This window comes from Ictalurus furcatus, chromosome 3 (genome assembly GCF_023375685.1).
Source record: "Ictalurus furcatus strain D&B chromosome 3, Billie_1.0, whole genome shotgun sequence".
Classification (NCBI taxonomy): domain Eukaryota; kingdom Metazoa; phylum Chordata; class Actinopteri; order Siluriformes; family Ictaluridae; genus Ictalurus; species Ictalurus furcatus.
Window position 1 is genome coordinate 9,736,368 of NC_071257.1, and position 8,064 is coordinate 9,744,431.

An 8,064-nucleotide genomic window follows, 5' to 3' on the forward strand; every position below is an offset into this window, starting at 1 on the left:
AGTAACTAACTACTTAATTAGATCTACACGTCCCTATCTTTCTCAACTAGGCCTGTCAGCCCACAGTTTTGTATTTGTCGGGACCTGCAGATTCTTGCTTCCCCTCAAAAACCAAACCCCAGTCTTTCGCAGTCAGGGGTGGGCGAAAAAACCTCCTACGAGGAAAAATTCCCACCCTGTCAGCACTATGTGCTCGACAGCACCATTATACTTTTCTCATGCCTGAGTGCGTCATATCACAAACATTTTATAACATTTTATAACAATACTTGACAGTCTGTTGTATGCAGTATCTCTCTGTATGCTGGTTGTCTTCAGCTCAAGCACTTTACGTACTGTAGAGAGCCACCCTTTGGGGAGAGGTTAGGCTAGCACGTACACCCAGGGTATGGATCTTCACATCTTCTCATCCTGTCTGCCACTGACTGAGCAGACCCCCGTTGACAGCAGTTGACAGCAGCTTCACGTATTCCCCACCATCTCGTCATTGGAGGACTGAGCATGTTCTTGTTCTTGTAGTCCGCTCCGGGTCTCCCACCTCCGGGTGAACACCTCCCCCCCGTTGAGGCGGAACCGCCTCACACATAACACTGCACTCAGCTCTGTTCCTGTGAATATATAGCTTCATACATAATAGTTAGTGGTCTCATATATGTTTTTGATTCATCTGCAATTACTCCAGCGGCAGTCCATCATGAGGAACAGACACAGACATGGGTTGACCCGTAAGCATTTCATGCGGTGTTAGATACATATTGCTGTTAGCCTGCATGTGATAGGTCATTAGTGCAAGAGGTAGAGCATCTACCGAAATACGTTTAGTATCAGCACAAATTATGTTAACTTGAGATGGTATGTCAGATCTGGGACCTATCCCTGGTCAAGGAAGAAATTTTCGAGCACAAATATCACACTTAGATTATCCTCCACCGTTGCCTGAAAGTACAGAGACCATTCCTCTACCTTCCCCCTCGCACACTGGCTAAGATCATGGGCATCTGTAATACATACAGCGGGAAGTGCAGGCAGAATTCAATTAAACTATTTGTTCGATAAGTGGCGTCCCAACGTTTTTTCCTAGAACCTCATTGCATTCAAACAACTCCAAACAGACGACACAATCCATGGACCTAAACGTCAGTATTTATCTGTATATTTATATATATTAACAATTCTACCCTTAACCAGGTTGCACTCTGTAGTGATAGCTTTTAATTCAGCTAATTGGGCAGAACAGGGTGTTCATAATGTTTGTGAAATTTCAGACCCGAAACTTTTAAGCTCAAGGAAGTATGAATTTCGGCTAGACAATCGTGGGTGTTCTCAGTGACTGGCTCCACAGAATTAATTAGGCACTACAACACTACAGTTGTTGTGTTAGGCACACTACTAGGTTTAAGAATTTCATTTTGGGTGGCACATAGATTAACCCCATAATCCCCATATCCTGTTCTTTCAAAATAGATATGTCCTGGTGTTATGAACATAAGATCGATGTGTGAGAGAGCAATTTTCCCAGTGATCCGCACTAAGAGAGCATCTCCAGCCTGGCAATCCTTGTGCCACCAAATCCAATGTTTTCAATACATAAACTACAGCCCTGTAAGCGCCCCACTCTCCTGAGCCGGGACCCCCCCCCCTTTCAGTCACATGTAAGACACAGTCTGTGTTGTAGTTTGCCAGCCATAGTTCAGGTGCAAAGCATAAGTCCATTCAATGTCAGGCTTGTCCAAAGAACACCCGGATCTCAGGATGTTGTCCTTTAGTGAGCAATCAGTGATCCACTGCAGACCATACTTGATAACGTCCAGGAACATTTGTTGCGCTTTTATGGGGCGGAGGATGACCCCAATCATGTCCTGACGGCCTTGGGAGCGTGCGAGGGAGTCTATGACCGCAGAGGAGTACACCGCAGGGGAGCCCACAGCCCCCGAAGGAGACGCTTCCAGGTGTACTACTGATCTAGGCATGTTAATGGGAGTAACGGCCTTGAGCTCTCACATGCAGTCACTTGGAAAAAGCGCTGATCAATAATAATATCATGTGGAATGGAATTACAGTTACAGGTTACAGTTGGGACATCTTATATATATATATATATACATATATATCCATATACATATATATATATATATATATATATATATATATATATATATATATATATATATATATATATATATATATATATATATTCTATATACATCATACTATAGATAATGGTTACTGGGTGGGTTGGTTGTATTGCAGAACTTATCGCATTTGTTATCACAGCTTGCTGTAATAATGTTAGACTAAGTGGGCATGTCCCTTCATCCTTTTCTGAGGATCGAAGATATTGTTTACAGGACAATAGTACTGGAAACTGGAGACAGACAACTGGGAACACACAACTGCAAAACCCATCATTAAATGTTCAATTTATGCATCAGATGTAGGCCTTAAAACGGTGAATATTTATCGTGATTTACTATACCCTGATTTTAATAAAGCAGGAAGCTATTAAAAACAATTCAAAATGAGGAGTCCAATTTTTAACGTGTTAAGACTTCTGATGTTTACAGATCACTCAAGTTCGATATAAACACATCACAAGGTCCGGATTGTGTGGAGTCTGTATTTCTAAACTTAGCAGTTGATATTATTTCATCTCTTTTAACTTATCATTTTAATCTTTCATTAGACAACGGGATTATACCAGAAATTTGGAAATCAGCTTTCTTTTTTATTTATTTATTTCATTTATTACATTAAATCGGGGACATCCAACTATATTAGATCATTACAATCCAATAACAAAGCCTCCTGGCCTATGTCCCTTGTAGAAAGCTTTTTCAGTGAACCGTACACATGTTATCAGTCTTCAAGAAGTCTAAGGTCATATAAACATATCTATCAGCACAACTGTTGTTTTGAAAGTCTTAAGACAATGTCACGGTACCCTCTGCACTTCCCTGTCTGCCGATTTATAAAAGGCTCTCGACACAGTGGATCAGGAAATATTGCTGCAGAGATTAAATAATGTTGGTCTATCAAATCCTTTTAAAAATTAATAACGTAATCTCTACTGCTCTTATCAAACGAATAACACCTCTCATAGAGGGGTCTTCCACTCTCATGTATAGTTAACCTGTAAAATAGTTCTAGTCTGTTTACTTCAACAATACAATCCCAATTGGCAATGATACATTCTTATCCCTTCCTGATTTTCATTTACCAGAAAGATATTGAGAAAGGAGAACAAAATTCCTTTAGTCTAAAAATTTATGGTGTACACTAACCTAACATATTAATATCCCACCTGTGCCAACGTGTGATAATCCCAATAATAGAGTAAATGAGGTTGAGATCTCTAGATATGTATTTACAGTCCCCTAGTCACTTTTATCCCCCTAATTACTATTCAAAACAACCTAGTGAGTTTGGTTTTATGTATACAACAATAGTGTTTAGTCTAACTGGACATGCATGTACCCCTTTTAATTCTTATTAACTTATGACTGTACCACACTCAAAATATCACTCAGATCCTTCATACATGACATTTAAATGTAATTTAAACGCTCACTTTGGAGGAATGTGAATATGTATTTAACTTAGTCCAAAATAAGATTTATCATCCATGAGCTTTGTTTCAACTTACCACCAAGTTGTTACCTTGGCTGAGCGCCCAATTGTGAAAGGCATAAAATTTGTCCTATAAATGTATCCATTTCATTTAAAGTGTTAAATCTACTCATACCACAAACCACATTTCCCATCCTGCACTGCGGTCCACAAACATAACTGGCTGCCATGGACTGCAATTCCCAGCCCACACACACCTGCATCCAGTTCTCAGCTCTCAGTTTTTATCAGTTCTCAGCTGCTGTATAACGTATTATCAATTCACTTCACAGATTGTGCAGTATATCCTCCCTTCCTCGAGTTTGTGACCACTGCTTTGTATCATTTAAATATTGTAACTCGTATACTTTGTATGACATATCCATAGCACACCGTATACCACATATGTATATATATACACACACACACACCTATATATTTGCATAACTACTCTATTCTATTCACCAATCTACGGTTCAGGGAACACAAACCACTTCAACCTACACTGTTGTAAAGGGACTGTAATTAAACTAACTCCCAAACTCACATCAGCACAACATGTCGGCAAAAGGAACCATTATGCGAGGCTGTCTAATCCAGATACTCGTACTCCCTGCAAAACCCGAATTCCACATTAAGTAATCAAATCATCACCTTATTCTAATGTTACGGACTCAGATATCACATCTGTAACAGGCGTACAACACCTTACAGAGAATTTAAAATATGCAGACTACTACTGCCTTCTGATCTCACTAATTACTTATCATTGGACATAACCAGCATTTAAAGAGAAAACAGGCAGAAATTATTCAGCATTATGCAACATAAATACCACACGCCAGAAGAATTCGCATTTACACTGCTTAAGTTATTGTATAGACACGTACCCGTATAGGAATCACCGATACACAAATTAGTTATGGTTATTCCAGCTCTTGTTAGCGAGTCAGTTCATGAAGGTAGACTGCTCTCTAAAACCAAATGTTTAGGCTCAACATTATCTCAACAGGGAGGATGTGACCTAGCCTGATACGGACCACATTGTGATCAGCCAGAGACTGTAACCTCGGGTCTGTTTTACTTTTCAGGGTTTTTTATTAATATCACTCAAAACGAACAGGTTCACATGTCAATTTTATCATTAATCAGGCAAAGATGTCGATATGCCTGTGCAGAAGAAACTATGTGGCACACCGCACAACACATAAACTGTTAGTAAAGTTCTCTCCGGACTGATAACTTCAAGAAATACTGATTAATTTTTTTTTTTTTTTTTTTACAGGAATATATTTACGTATATATATATATATATATATATATATATATATATATATATATATATATATGTTGAATCACCTTGACTTTAGTGTAGGGCGTGAGATAACTAAGAGGGGAAGGAAAACAAATCTCTCGCCCGCGCTCTCTCCCTCTCTCGCTCCTACGACCTTCTTGATTGCCCCTGGTCCCATGCCCCTCCTGCTCCTGTATTTCCCCCAGTCTCTTGTCTTTTTGCTTGTGCACCCTCGGCAGTGACCCTGGCCTCGGGGTGCTAGTGCTGGGGGGAATCTCCCCGTGCTCCGGCCACCCCGGAGTGCGGGTCCAGTTTTTCATATACTCCTGTAGTTCCCTGTCCCTCTCCTTGTTGCCTACCTGTGGGAGGTCCAGCCGTGGGCTTTCGCTCTCGACCGGGGTTCTATCCTCGTATTCGGCAGCTCCTTCTTCCATTTTGATAGGTTCTCCATCTTCCCGCATGCGATGCCTCATTCTTTGGTATCCGGTGAATGTTCCCTGTATGTCCACCTCAGTTTCCTTCCATTAATCTTCTCTGTCTTCCAGGTCTTGCATCATGTAGAGCCCGACAGGTGGGGCACTTCCGACAGGCCTCGCTGGAGGATGGTACTGAGGGTTATATGAGGGCGGGGCCTCGGCCCATTCCTTCTGAACGGCCTCTTTTATCTTTTTTCCTAGGCTTGCTTCCTTTTCTTCTTTCTTCCGTATCACCGCCTCTGCTCGTTCTCTCTGCCGTCTATCCTTCTCCTTCTCCTCTTTCCCTGCCTCCACAAACCAGTCCACTATCTTCTCTGTCTTCACATATTTCTCCCTCAATCTCACGCCTTTTTCCTGTTCATTCCATACAGCTAATCTCTCTTTCATTATCTGGCATAGCTGTTCATCAAAAGTACCTTCCTCGGGCCATTTCCACTCACCACTAGTCTTCTCACTCCATTTTTTACAATAATGCCTAATGTCCTTCTCATCTGTACAGTGTTTGCTTATCACCCTCTCTATCAGGCTCATCTTTTTCTTACATTCAGCCATAACTCTGGCCGTGTCTCACACCTCTCAGCCCTTAGAGTCTGTTGTACATGCCCCCTAAATCCACTAAGTTATCCCTCACAGCCAAATGTTTTCCTCCTACCTTGTCCTGCTGTTCCAGCCTGCTTAGCCTATCTCGTACCGATTTATGCCCGCTTTTCCCTTCCGTCTGTACTCGGCCCAGCCAGCCTCCCTAGGGACTCACATACACTCAGAGTACATACATTCAATCAATTTACTTATGACGATTAATTAATTAAGTAAATGCTTCAATTAATCTTATAAATCTTAAGTTTAACTGTTTCACACAGCTTCACACAACGGCCAGTCCGGCAATTCTTACATGTTTACAATATTCTTAGACATAATATTTACCTATTCAATATTACCCAATTTTGGGTAATTAAACAAAAATTAAATTGTATTATTATCTGTCATTTAACTGAACAACACCTTCATAATTTATGGAATATAAAGGAAAGGTCCCAATGGACTGACTCACTGATTTCTCAACAATTTTGTTATATATTACTGGTCTAGAAGTTCTTATTCACACAATGGGCAGTCTGACAGATGCCTAAAATATTTACAATGTTCTTGCATGCTCCCCCAATTTTTAAAACACTCACACAGCAGTTATTGATACCAATAAAATTATAATACACACAGCCACACCCGACTCACAGAAAGTCCGTACCAGATTCAAAACATTAAAACAAATTTTAAAAAAATCTCACACTGTTCTATGTTACTCAGCTCAATCTGAAGTGCGCACACACACACATTATTCTTCTTTTCCTTTTTTCCTTTCCACACAGACGGCAGGCCTGCTTGCGCAGATAAGAACAGATAGGAACACACACATACACCCCTTTCTATCAACAACGCCGGCAAGCTCACATACACACATTGTATTCCACATTATTACACATATTTATGTTACTACATGAAGTTTTCAAAGTATAAAGCACCTCCATACCAGCTCCGTATGCATGAAGCTTACAGTCATACAAATTAAATCCAACTTTCCCCCGAAAAATTTGTTCTTTTCTCTAAATCTTATCCAACTTATCCAACACACATATCTCTTTATGTATGGAGCTCATGTTCAGAGCTTGACTCAGCCACCCTTACAAATGGCTCCTCATGGTTCTTTCTTAAATTTAAGGCCTTCCTTGCGAGCCTGCATTTCTAGTTTATAATTTATTTTCATATTAGCTCTATATCTCTATTTTATATATAGTTATACTGCTTGAAAACACGGTTTACTGTACTTCCTACTTCATAATATCATTATATTACCCTTCTACTGTCCCACATATCCTATTATTCTGGTTTTTATAAAGGGTATATATATTATTATTATAAGATATTACCCTTAAAATATCTTAATATTCCTTTTTATTATTCTTATAAAGTTATTGTAGTATGTGTGTGAGAGGGAGAGTGTGTGTGTGTGTGTGTGTGTTATGTCTACTTGCCCGCCCTTGACTGTACGAGCGTGTGTGTGTGTGTGTGTGTGTGTGTGTGTGTGTGTGTGTGTTATGTCTCCTCAGCTCAGCTCGTATATCTCTTTTTGACTTTTTTGACTACTACTGCTCTTAAAGATCTTTAAAGTGTAATTCCAATTTGTCAATGTCCGCCTAATCCCGCTTCTATGTGTCTAGGTGCCCGTCGTCAGTCCTTCCTCTCCCCTTTGCTGGATGCTAGGTCTCCCTTATGTTTATTTTATGACATTTTTTATCCACAACAGAATACGTGCACCCGGAACCCCCAAGGAGCTGCTAACTGCCCTAGAACTCGCCCTGCCCCTCTTGGAGTTCGGCCAGGATGGGCAGCGACCCCATAGCCCGCCCGGAAGGGGGCCACCACATCGGCCCGACCGCCAGTGCGCTGCCGAAGGAAAAGAGGTCATCCAAAACCGCCCCACCTACGGAACACCCCAGGAGGAGTCCAGGCCAATGAAACTGGATCAGGGGACACCGAAGGGGGGTCAAGACTCCGGACCTGCCGGAGGGGGCCCCCACACTCCAGACACGTCGAATCCAGTCCAGCGAAGGAAGGAGGCCCCAGCCCGGCCGGCCTACACGGCTCGGGGCAAGAACAACGCCCCGGCCGAAGGTAAGTCACACACACCCC